Source organism: Ursus americanus, chromosome 8 (genome assembly GCF_024610735.1).
Source record: "Ursus americanus isolate L20-20 chromosome 8, mUrsAme1.1.p, whole genome shotgun sequence".
NCBI lineage: Eukaryota > Metazoa > Chordata > Mammalia > Carnivora > Ursidae > Ursus > Ursus americanus.
The window spans coordinates 22,358,833-22,372,246 of NC_142134.1; the positions used below are offsets into that span (position 1 = coordinate 22,358,833).

General features: G+C 35.5%; 1 long non-coding RNA gene across 3 annotated transcripts in view; it reads right to left on the bottom strand.

Moving 5' to 3' along the window:
- The window catches only part of LOC123787480 (uncharacterized), a 402,838-nt gene that overhangs the window by 215,419 nt on the left and 174,005 nt on the right, over nucleotides 1–13,414 (bottom strand). The window lies entirely within an intron of this gene.

Below are 13,414 nucleotides of genomic sequence, written 5' to 3' on the forward strand. Positions count from 1 at the left end.
GTTAGGATCCCTACTGAACAGCTATGGAAACTAAGACTCAGAAGAGCAAATGACTTTCCCAGTTCACATAGGTGGGACCAGAATCTTCTTTCCTTTTCAGGGAACTGTGTTGCCAACTCTAGCTAGCACCATTCACATTGTATTATGTGAACAGCACTCCTACAGTTGAGCAACACAGCTGCCCTAAAAAGTAGCACAATATAGTGGAAATAGGAAAGGATTTGTTTTTATGGTGATTTTTCTTTTTTTTTTTCAATTTTTTATTTAAATTCTAGTTAGTTAACACATAGTGTAATACTGGTTTCAGGAGTACAATTTAGTGATTCATCACACATATAATACCCAGTGCTCATCATAACAAGTGCCCTCCTTAATACTCATGACCCATTTAGCCCATCCTCTACCAACATTGCTCCCTCACCCACAGTTTGTTCTCTATTGTTAAAAGTTTCTTATGGTTTGCTTCCCTCTCTCTTTTTTTCCTTCCCATATATTCATCTGTTTTGTTTCTTAAATACCACATATGAGTGAAATCATATATTTGTCTTTCTTTGATTGACTTATTTTGCTTAGCATAGTACACTCTAGCTCCATCCACATCATCGCAAATGTCAAAATTTCATTCTGGTTGATGGCTGAGTAATATTCCATTATATATATTCCATATTATATTATATTATATTATATTATATTATATTATATTATATTATATATAATGGACATTTGGGCTTTTTCCATAGTTTGGCTATTGTTGATAATGCTGCTATAAACATTGGAGTGCATGCACCCCTTTGAATCAGTATTTTTGTATCCTTTGGGTAAGTACCTAGTCATGCAATTGCTGGATTGTGGGGTAGTTCTACTTTTAACTTTCTGAGGACACTCTATACTGTTTTCCACAGTGGCTGTACAAGTTTGCATTCCCACCAACAGCATAAGAGGGTTCCCCTTTCTCCACATCCTCGCCAACACCCGTTATTTCCTGTGTTGTTAATTTCAGCCATTCTGACAGGTGGGAGCTGATATCTCCGCATGGTTTTGATTTGTATGTCCCTGATGATAAATGATGTTGAGTATCTTTTCATGTGTCTATTAACCATCTGGATGTCTTCTCTGGAAAATGTCTGTTCATGTCTTCTGCCCATTTTTTAACTGGATTATTTGTTTTTTGGGTGTTGAGTTTGATAAGTTCTTTATAGATTTTGGATACTAAACCTTCATTTGATAGGTCATTTGCAAATATCTGCTCCCATTCCACAGGCTGTCTTTTAGTTTTGGCAATTGTTTCCTTCACTGTGCAGAACGTTTTTACCTTGATGAAGTCCCAATAGTTCATTTTTGCTTTTGTTTCCCTTGCCTCAGGAGACACATCTAGTAAGAAGTTGCAATGGCCAGGGTCAAAGAGGTTGCTGCTTGTGTTCTCCTCTAGGATTTTGATGGTTTCCTGTCTCCCTTAGGTCTCTAATTCATTTGGAATTTATTTTTTGTGTTTGGTACAAGAAACTGGTCCAGTTTCATTCTTATGTATGTTGCTGTCCAGTTTTCCCAACACTATTGTTGAAGAGGCTGTCTTTTTTTCCATTGGCTATTCTTTCCTGCTTTGCTGAAGATTAGTTGACCACATAGTTGTGGGTCCATTTCTGGGTTTTCTGTTCTGTTCCATTGATCTACATGTCTGTTTCTGTGCCAGTACCATACTATCTTGATGACTACAGCTTTGTAATATTGCTTAAAGTCCGGAATCGTGATGTCTCCAGCTTTTGCTTTTCTTTTTCAGGACTTCTTTGGCTATTCAGGGTCCTTTGTGGTTCCACACAAATTTTAGGATTGGGAGAGCTTTGGAATCAGTGACCTGATTTTGCCACTTACTGCCACTTATCTGCATTACCCCAGATAATTTTTAAATTTCTATGAATTTTAGTTTCCCCATCCATGAAATGGGTGATGATAATAACAATCCCGACAGCATATATATGTTATATTAACATATGACAATCTATGAAAAAACGTTTCCTAGAGTATTTCCTTCTCTATCTTTCCCCTCCTTTTCTATGTTATCAACACTTTACCATGTTTCCTCTTTAGTCCAGGAAACATTTAATGTAGATATATTTTGCAATATCCTAGTTCTTTGGGAACAAGTAAACCATCTAAAATAATAGTGCCTCCTTTTAAATAAAATAAAATTAACCAGAGTATTTCATTCCCATGCCACGCCAAATAAATATCCTTATGAGGCCAAGTTGTCCCAACCAAGAAACAATCTCTTCTTCATTTGTCCAAAGTAGAACATACACAAAGATGTTACAGGCTCTGTCTAAAGGATTAGCTATGATCAAGGGATATTTGCACACAGTATAAATTAGAAAGACAATATAAGACATATTACAATTTTTCTGCCATTCCAGCTATAAGGAATTTCTCTTTGACCTTCCTTTTCTTTAGTACTCACATATCACCATTAGTGCTATAGGTCTACTCTCTCAAGCGTATCTTTGTCATTAATCTTTCCTCTTCCATGTCAAGAGGTTTACCAATCCCAATTTCCAGCACTGACAACTGAAAATTCTAATCACTTCAGTTTTTTATTAGGCAGAACCTTTAATCCTCTGGAATTCAACCCTCACCTTTCAGACAGGTAATAACAAGTATGTGGAGACAAAAGAATGTAGAAAAATTGGAACTCCATACATGGCTAATGGTGTAAAATGGTACAGCCATTGTGGAAAAACACTCAGACAGCATCTCAAAAAGTTATACATAGTTACCATATTACCCCACAATTCCACCCTAGAGAACTGAAAACATATGTCTATGTGAAAATTTGTACATAAATGTTCATATCAGCATTATCCTAATAGCTAAAAAGTGGAAACTACCTAAATATTCATCAACTGACAAACAGATAAAAATGTGGTATATCCACACAATGGAATCATATTTACCAATAAAATGCAATGCAGTACTGATACATGTTGCAACACGGGTGAACCCTGACAACATTATGCTAAGTGAAAGAAGCAATCATAAAGGCCACATAATATATGCCTCCATTTATAAGAAATATCTGGGAAAAGCAAATCTATAGAGACTGAAATTAGTGGTTTCCAAGGAATGGAGAGAGGGAGAATGGGGCATGATAAAAATGTTCTAGAAACAGATAGTGGTGTTGGTTGCAGAACTTTGTGAGTATACTAAAAAACACTGAATTATGCACTTTAAAAGGGTGACATTTATAGCATGTGAATTATATCTCAATAAAAAAGCTGTTATTTCAGGAAAAATAAGAACCTACTACTAGCAATTTAGACAGGGACAAAGTATGCTAGACATTTTGAAATATCCTGTTCAACAGACTTTTTTTAAATGAAACACTATTGATATTTATTTCTGAGCTAAACTCTATTGCTTATTTCTCATTATCACAGTTTTAAAAAATCAGTGTTCTATGGTAGAAAAAGTACCAATTAAGAAATCAAAAGATTTGGATACTAGTCTGAGTTCAACTACCAGATGCTCAGATAAGTTATTTCACCTCTCTGGGCCCCTTTCATCACTCTAAAAGATGAAGAATGCTTCCTAGAGTATTGTGTATAGTGATGATTAATTTTATCTGTCAATTTGGCTGGGCCATGGTGTCCAGTTATGTGGACATTATTATTCTGGATATTTCTGTGAGGGTGTTTATAGATGATATTAAGATTTAAATAAGTGAACTTTAATTAAAGCAGATTGCCCTCCATAATGTGAATGGACTTCCAGTCATTTGGAGGTATGAATAAAATGAAAGACTGATCTCCCCAAGCAAGAAAGAATTCTCCCAGCACATGTCCTTTGGACTTGAACTTCAACATCAGCTCTTCCTAAGTCTCCAGGCTGCCAGCCCACTCTGCAGATTCTGGACTTTCCATTCTCCATAATCCCATGCACCAATTCCTTTATTTAATAACTGAAGGTCTCTTCCATTTCCAATAACAATATTCAAAACCATATGGGTATTGAAAGTTGCAGGAACTTACAGAACATTTTGGAAGTCCAATTGTTTTTATCAATTCCACTGAGAAAAGGATCTAAAGAAATATTACTTTCATTGATTCATCTGCCTTATAGCTGTCCTCTAAAGCTGGGATTGGAATAAAATGGTCCCTAAAAGTCTACGTGATCAGAATATGAAAGCAAGTGTTTATATGGCTTAAGGATAAGCACACTTAAGAAAATTAGCTTTAGTTAGAGTCTATTTTTATTTTTGGTATACCCAGTCTCCCTATTTTCTGTATGCTTTACATATTTTATTTTACTTTACTTTTTAATTAGCATGCTTTACATATTTTGATGGAGGAAATTCAGACACTGAGACAAGAGAATGAATGTAGCATTTGGAGAAATAGCATCAACCCAGAACACCTGACACAATAGTAGGTATGCAACCTTTGCCTATGAGTAAAACAAACTCAGATAACCTTACGGAAGCCAAAGGCATTAGTCTTCATCAATCATACACTAAATTCTAATTTTTTAAATATAGTCAATTCTATGTTATCCTGTGACTACCCAGATGTGTATTATTCAGAGCTTTTTGTTTTCTATTTATCTGGCAACAGGAGTTTTTGCCATTTCACAGCTCATTTGCACCTCCACCAGCTTTGCTACACTCATTACTATCTCTGGCAAAAGATTTGGTGAGAGAGGCAGTTGATGCAAATGAGATTTTTAGATTTTTCATGCTCTCCCTTTCTACCGTGACCATGGATAATCAAGAATTGACTGTGCAAAAAGCAGAGAATGCAATTAGGCATTAGGTAAGGAAAGCTTCACACATAAAATCACTAGGAATGCTTAAAGGGAGTAGCAAGTAAAGAGGAACAATTGTGAAATAAGATGACATTTTCTTACTAATACTACCTGATGCTTACTGAAACGTCTTAAGAGAAATGATCACAAACAAATTTTAACAGTAATTCGTCAACCCATTTCATAGTGGGGAAACATATTCATTGTGTTGCAGTGCCTAAAGGATATATGATGACTTTGCAGAGGCAACAGGAATCATTCCATTCAAGAAGTGTGTAATTAAAGCCTGCTAAATTCCAGATATAAGTTGCACATGGGCACTGAGGATATGAAGATAGTAAGACACAGCTCCTGCTTACATTTTAGTGGAGAGGCAGATAAGTAAATAAATTATTTGAGTTTAATTTGGCTAACTCTATAAGGGAATTCCCAGAATGTTAGGAGAGGACAGAGGAACATTTATCCAACTCTAGCAAGTCAAAGAAGTCATTTTGCAGGAGGTGATACCTCAGTTAAGTAGTAAGGGATGATTATAAGTTAGTTTAAGGGAAGGGTAAGGTAATTTTAGACAAAAATAAGTACATGAACAAAAACATGGAGAGTTACGAATAACTGATATTTAGGGACAATCATAGGCAGTTTCATATCCTAGATCCTAAAGTGTGAATCAAGTAGAACCAGGCAATGAGAAAGGAGACAGTCACAGAATTACCTTAAATACCTTTGCTAAGAAGCTTGAGCCTCAATTGGATCCAGTAAATGATGAGAAGCCACTGCCGAATTGTTAACTGTGAATGGTATGTTTTTATGACAGAGTGGATGGGTTTGAATAGTAGGGAAGATGACTTGAACAAGGAAAATCTGTTTAAACTATTAAGAAAGCTAAGATAGGAAGATCTTAGCTAAACAGAAATGGTGAGGAAAATGGGAAAGATTTGAGAAACATCTGGAAGAAAATTTGTCAGGATTGTTGAATACAGTAGGAAATGCACAGGGAAAGACTATAATGACTTCTAGGATTCCAGATAAGAAACAAAACAAGGAACAATTGGAGGGGACATGCTGGTTGATGAGTTTAGTACTGGCATGTTGAGACCATCCAAGGACAGAAGACAAGCATGTATTTTCATACTCAAGTGAAATTCAGGTTAGAGTTGATGATATACATATGAGAATCATCAGCATAGTAGTTCAAATTATGCAAGTGAATGAACTACCCAAGAAGATAGTATAAAACAGTGGTTCTCAACTCTGACTGCATATTAGAATCAACTGAAATGATACTTATGCCAAAGTATCACCTCAAACCACTTAAATCAAACTTACAAAGGTGTAGCCTTGGTCTGGAATTACTGGGTGGGTGAAAATAAAGAGGAGCCCAAGATTGCAAGCCCATGAGGAAAACTAAAAGGTAATGGTCAGAGGGGCACCTGGGTGGCTCAGTCAGTTGAGCATCAAACTCTTTGATTTTGGCTCAGGTCATGATCTTAGGGTCCTGGGATTGAGCCCTACATTTGGAGTCTGCTTGTCCCTTTCCTTCTGCCTCCCCCTGCTCTCTCTCTCAAATAAATAAGTAAAATCTTAAGAAAGAGAAAGAAAGAAAGAAAGAAAGAAAGAAAGAAAGAAAGAAAGAAAGAGAGAGAGAGAGAGAGAGAGAGAGAGAGAGAGAAAGAAAGAAAGAAAGAAAGAAAGAAAGAAAGAAAGAAAGAAAGAAAGAAAGAAAAGAAAGAAAAGGAAGGAAAGAAAGAAAGAGTCAGAAACATATAAAGAGATCCAGAAAAAAGAAAATCTGACACTACCTTCATACTCCCAATTTATTCACTAGAACAGACTGAATAGGACATAATCATTGTTTTAAAAGTTAATACTGTGATGTACTATCATTTCAGAAATCCTTGACCACCACAATAGCATCCCATTTCAAGAGTTCAAGTTTTAATTTACCAATATAGAATCATTAGCTGGCCATACCTCATTATAGAAAATGTCTTCCCAAAAGTTTCATTTCCTTTAAAACATGGTGAAGCCTATATAGTTTTAACTAACCAAATATGTTAAATAATTTTAAGAGTTCCAAGACAAAATCAAAGTCCCTTTTGGAACAAATAATTTTCTTCTTGAGGATTTATCTATTTATCTGTTTTATTTTTGTATTTTTCTTAAAGAACTTCTAGTTGGGGGTAGGCTAGAACTTGCATACATTACATATTGAAATTTAGAAGTTAATGTAAATATTCATATCTATATTTATAATATTCAACACCCAAAGTATACATGGCATCTTTATTCCCCAGCGTTATAGTTTTATTAATAGAAGTAATATATATACACCACTTTTTTGAAGCAACTGAAAATGTGATTATGACCTCTAACAATGGTAATTTAAGTATTAATTTACATCCATCTCAGTAACTGGCAGCATCCATCAATTATAGCATTAGTTGCCCAGCAATTGCAGCTGCAAAAACCAGAATTAGCGTATAAGCTACTGTCACTCACCTGAAATTTTACGGTTCTAATTAGCGAGCCAGGAAGGCTGTCAACAACTAAAAAGCCCTATGATAGACCTGGAAAGACAGCATTTCCCAACCCTTCCCCAGATGCAATCATCCCTTGCTGTATGTCATTTCTTCCTAGTTCAGAACTGAAAGTGTCTGAAAGAAAACTATTTTGGTTTCTGGCAACATTCCTTAACAAGTAAGAAGAATAGTGGGCAGACAGATCCTCTGAGCCCACCTGCAGTCTGTAGAAAAGTTGTTTTATAATTATTTTTACCTTTGCTCTATGCCACTGGTTTTCACAAGTTCTGATACTGCAGTTATTATTTTACTCATTTACTACATTTTTGAGTACTTTATATGTGCCACACATTTGGCTGGGTATTGGATATACAGTTAAGTAGTAGAAAGAGTCCTGTTCTCAGAGGAGTTACATTCAAAATGAGGAGATAAACAGATCGAGAGATAAACAATAAATGAAAGAAGACTATCATAGTGATAGATTCTAGGAAAAGAATTAAAATAGAGTCAGGAGATTGAGTGAATGGGAAGATACTTCAGATACAGTTAACTAGGAAGGGGCACTCCGATGCTCTCAGAGATGAGTCATGCATGATGAGATGGAGTCAACATTCAAAGGCCACAAGGAAGAGCATTCTAGTAAGAGGGTACAAAACCTGGAGAGCAAGAAAGAATGAAAAATTTTGCATATTTGAGAAAAAGAAAAAGACCATTGTGGAATGTAATGGGCAAGTGTAAGACTAGTCCAAGAAGAGGTTACAGACATGGACATAGGCCAGAGCATATAGGACTTTGTAAACTATAATAAACAAGTTTGGATTTTGATCAAAATACAATGAGATATCACTTAGACCTGGAAGGGTTTAAGTTGATATATGTTTTTAAAAGACTTCTTACCCTGGTCATTAATGAAGAATGGATTATAATCCTTGAGGAGTTCACATTTATAGCAAAAACATGAACAAGAATACTCATAGCAATATTGTTCATACCAGCAAAAACTGGAAATAGACCAAACTTTCTTCAACAGTAGAATAATAAATCAATTTTGTGACCGTCTTTCCATGGATTACTATAAATTAATGAAAATGACAAACTACAGTAATATACATCAACATGAGTGCATCAAAAAATGTGAGTTAGAAAAGCAAATTACAGAATAATACAGAATGGTTATATACATATATGGTGAAAAAACAGAGTGAGTAAATGCAAAGTGTGGACACATCCTAAGGTGACCCCTTATGAATAACACCATTGTATAGCTCCTCTCCTGTAGTATGAGTGAAATCTGTGACAAGGGCAAAACGCAAAAGTGATGAGATGCCATTCCAGTGATTGCACTGCATTATATAAGACTCTGCAGTAGCAGCTGAAATACTACATCCTCCCACTGGCCATGAAATAAGCTGACATGCTAAGAAGCCCATGACAAAGCCTACATAGCAAAGAACACTCAAGAATTGCATGACCCCAAGCCAATGGCAGCAAGAAAATAGGAACCTCAGTCCTATAACCACAAAAAAATGAATTCTGCCAAAAAATTGAGGGAGCTACAGGTGGATCTTTCCCCAGTTGAGCCTGTGATGAGAATGCAGTCCCCTGACTCCTTAATTGCAGACTTGTGAGACTTTGAGCAGAGGACCCAGCTGATCCATGCCTGCCCCCACCCCCGACCCATATAAACTATAAGATAATAAACGTGTGTTGTTTTAAGCCACTAAGTGTGGTAATTTGTTACAAAGTAATTAAAAAACTAATATATAAATAATAAATAGAAAATCTGGAGTAGTAGTTACCTCTGGGGGGTAAGGAACAGGATGTAATCAGTGAAGATGGCCTTCAAAGCTATAGTTAATATGCTCTTTATTTTTATATTTACATACATAGCCTGTAGGCTTTATAGATACATATCTATTCCTCTTAGTCTGTTCTTTCTTAAATATACAGTATGCTTCTTAGTCACTTATATTTTTGCCTTAAATTCTATTTTGTCCAAATTTAAGGTTGTTACCCCTGCTTCTCCCTGGTTCAAATTGATCTATGTACACTTTCCCATGCTTTTATTTTCAACATTCCCTTAATATTGCTTAAAATTGGGACTCAGAGAATGTTGTTAAATAGTTTAAATAAAATCTTATATCTCTGACTTTAATAAGCTAAATTAACCCATTTATTCTTATTGGAATTTCTATTATTTTAGGATCTAATACTGCTATCATTTAAATGTTTTTTCCATTTCCTGTACTTTGCTTTTCTTTTATCCATTCCGGCTTTCCATTAGGTAGATAAAGTGTTCTAATTCTGTTTATGTCATGTTTTCTATACATGCTTTCATGGTAAATGGATTCAACTTACAATGGATTTGAATTTTCTCCCTAATGAGACAAGTGTTACAGCATTCTGGCATGTTCCTTTGGTCTCCTCCAGCCCATTATGTGAATTTTATCTATAATTTTAGTTCTGAGTTCTAAAATTGCCCCAGAGCTGAGGGAGGAATCTAGCAGCCCATGGTTTCCTTTGGTTTGCCAAAGGAAAAGAAATTTTTCATTATAATATTTAGTTATGTTCTATTTTTTAAGCTCTGTGGCAGGTATCTGAGTTTTGTCTTATTATTAATCTTTGAGTTTATGTATATGTTATATCTTATTTTGTCTGAATTATTTATTTTATTATTTTTTTTAAATTAAAAAAAGTGCCTGGCACCAGTTGACCCTCAAACAATGCAGGGAGTAGGGGCACAGAACCACATACCAGAAGCTTCACTGGTAATATAAACAGTCGATAATCATATTTTATATATGTATTACATGCTGTATTCTTGTACTAAAGCTAAAGAAAATAAAGAAAATCATATGGAGATAAAATATATTTATAGTACTATATGTATATTTATTGAAAAATGTCCACATCTAAATGGACTCATGCAGTTCAAACCCATTTGTTAAGAGTCAACTGTACAAAGAACTGATTGTTCTCTTGGTCACTGTTTCATAAATGCTCTGGTGACACTAACCACTAAGAATTATTCTAACAGATAAGAAAGATCTTGTCCAGCATTTCCTTTTTATCTAGAACCAGTGTGCTTTCAATTGCACCTATTTGTTTGAATCATTTGATGCTACTGTTAGCTCATGAAAAATCTGTTTATCCCAAGCACCCGTAGCCACTTAAAGCATATTGTTTTAATTAGGCACCTGTTACATGCAAACCATTGTGACTATTAAAGTGGAGGATGTGAAAATAATTTAGCAGAACTCACAATGAGCTTATCTTCTAATAATGGGAGACAGATATGCTTACAAATATTTATAATAGAAGATTTAATATAATAAATGCAAAAAGAGTATAAATAAATAAATGAGAAGAGGAAAAGGCTTTATAAAAGATCTCCAGGTTGGTCCTTAAAGGGACGAATCGTTTCTTCTGAAATAAATGTGTTCTTCTCACCTTCAGAGCTTCATAAACACTATTTTAATTGCATTTCTTAGGCATTCTCTTAGCCCAGCTAATTCTCATTTATCCTTAGATTCTCAGCTTTGCTGTCATGTCTTTCAGAGAGACGTCTAGCCTCCACCCTTACTTGCCTGACCCTGGGTTCAGTGCCCTTCCTATGCATGCCACCAAAAATCTGGTAAGTGAACTCTAACTTTTATCATAGTCCTATTGTAAACAGTATATTACTTGTTTATTTACAAAGTGGAATGTTTCTTTGTGTACTAAATTGTTAGTTAGAGATTTGCAAGCATCTATTTGTGTGGATTATCATTGGGAGAAAAAGATCTGTGAAGGATTCTGTTCATTCATTTATTATTTATTTATTTTTTATTTAAATTCAATTAACCAAGGTATAGTACAACATTAGTTTTCGATATAATATTCAATGTTTGTTTCTGTTTGTTTGTTTGTTTGTTTTTTGGTGGGCAGCAAAGCAAGGTTTATTGAGTGATAGCAAAGTGATAGTACAAAGCTCCTGAGGAGGGAGGGGACCCGTGGGGGTTGCCCTGTTTGTTTTTAAGCAGGGAGAGGAAAGAGAGTGAAAGGGAGAACAGAATATGCATCTTTTCCCCAGCCTGTCCTCAGGGACTGGATCTGACAGAACTTTGTGAGACCTGGGGCATAAGCAGCACTGCTTAGGAGTTCAGGTGACAAAAGTACAACGTAGAGGTAGGGCTCGGGGCATGTTTTACATTCTGCTGAAGAACAGTGTGTCACAGCAATCCAATGGCAACATAGTGGTGGCTTAAGGATTTTGCAGGGTTGAGAATATGAGAAACTGAGCACCGGGCAGGCAGCATTCACAAGGTGGTACCTGTCTCAGTGATAGTGTCAGGGAGAAGTACCTTTGCAGGAACCCAAAATAGAACACTGAAGGATTCTGTGAGCGCATATGAGATATGCGTGGGAATTCTCAGGTAACTCAGGAGGCTTAGAAGGAGAACTGAGATCCCCAAGTTATGTGGGAATTCTATCTATATCCCCTACTACATTGTGATTTCTTGAGAGTTGGGACTAACTGTGCCTTATTCACTACGGGGTTGCTAGAATTTGGTACAATGCGTGACACATACTACATGTTCATTACAAAATTACTGACTAAATGAATTGTAGATGATAATAGAACTGGAAATTATTTCTTCTAATCCAGGACTCTACCACTATATTGAACTGACTCCTAATTTCCTTTATAAAAGATTTTTGAAGTGTAAAATTTGTGCTTCCTGAATATACATGTTCCTCTTGCTCATACTAGGCCTAAATGTTATTTCAGCTGTATATACACTCTTCTGAATCCTCCTAGACTAGCTAATTCCTACTTATCCTAAAAGTCCACAGGCATCTACTTGTATGAATTATTAGTATTGGGGAAAAGAGACCAGTTCTGTATGGGTAACTCAGCTTCATGTGGGTGAATTAAAGTGAAGTTCTGAGCAGATAAAAGATAGTGAAACTCTCAAACATTCTTCTCAGTCTGTTTCAAACCACATCCATTAAAATACAGTGTTATCTGATAAGAACAGATGGGTTTTCAAACAAATATAATCAGTCTCCACTGTAATTTGGTCAGCGCTGAATGATTAAGTTTTGAAATTGTGTACAAAGGGTTTTCTCTGCAATGTTCCCCAAACAGTACTGTTTGGGAATCAGTCCCTCTCAATAAATATTACCTCCTTACATTTATATTACAGGATTACCCAAAAATGTCCCACATCTCACATACTCATTAGATGTTTTATAAATTACAAGCTACATTCAGAGCATAACATGGATATACAGGCTGGTATATGTTAAGCAGCATTTTCCCATACAAAGCTGAATCTGTGTATTGTGGTGAGAAATCAAATCTAATGGCAAAACCTCCCTGTCAGAGAACGTGATTTTTCATAGTGATAAGAGAATTCAGAGCAACCAAACTAATTTTTAAATTAATTTGCCTGGCTTATGTATCATTTGATGGTATATCTAGATTGTAGTATATAAGAAGGTTATGGTCTTGCCCCAAAGAGGTAAATCAAACGAAAGGAGAAAACTGCACAGCTTTCACAAACTTATATGTCCCAGCTACAGAGTTGTTCACAGAATGTCAGGGTTCCTGGATAGTCTAAACATATATCTTCCCAAAATGGTATATTTAAATATTTATGCAAAAAGTTATACGGCACCAATAACAAGCTAGACTCTTACACGTCTACTGTCCAAAAGGGCAATAAGTTGTGAATATAATGACAGATGTTTGGCCTGACAGTGTAATGGGGAATAAATACACCAAAATAAATTTTTTTAAAAAAATTTAAGTGTCTTTGACTAAAATGAAATAAAAGTTTTACCATTAAAAAAAAGCTAATAATAGAACTAAAAATATGTTATGGGAATAATAGGATTCCTGACACTTTCAGCTAAAGTTGGGTGTCTGATTATTTTATAGAAAAAATATCCTATGTGTTCTATGTTTACCCTCTTCATCCTCTGACAATCCATGAGACAACCCTTGTTTCGACAGACTCCCAACCGGAAAGTCAAAATATTAAGAAATCACTTATAAAGGGAGGTGACTCATCTGAAAATATTTGCATTACACTTCCCACTGCACAAGAAGCCTAAAG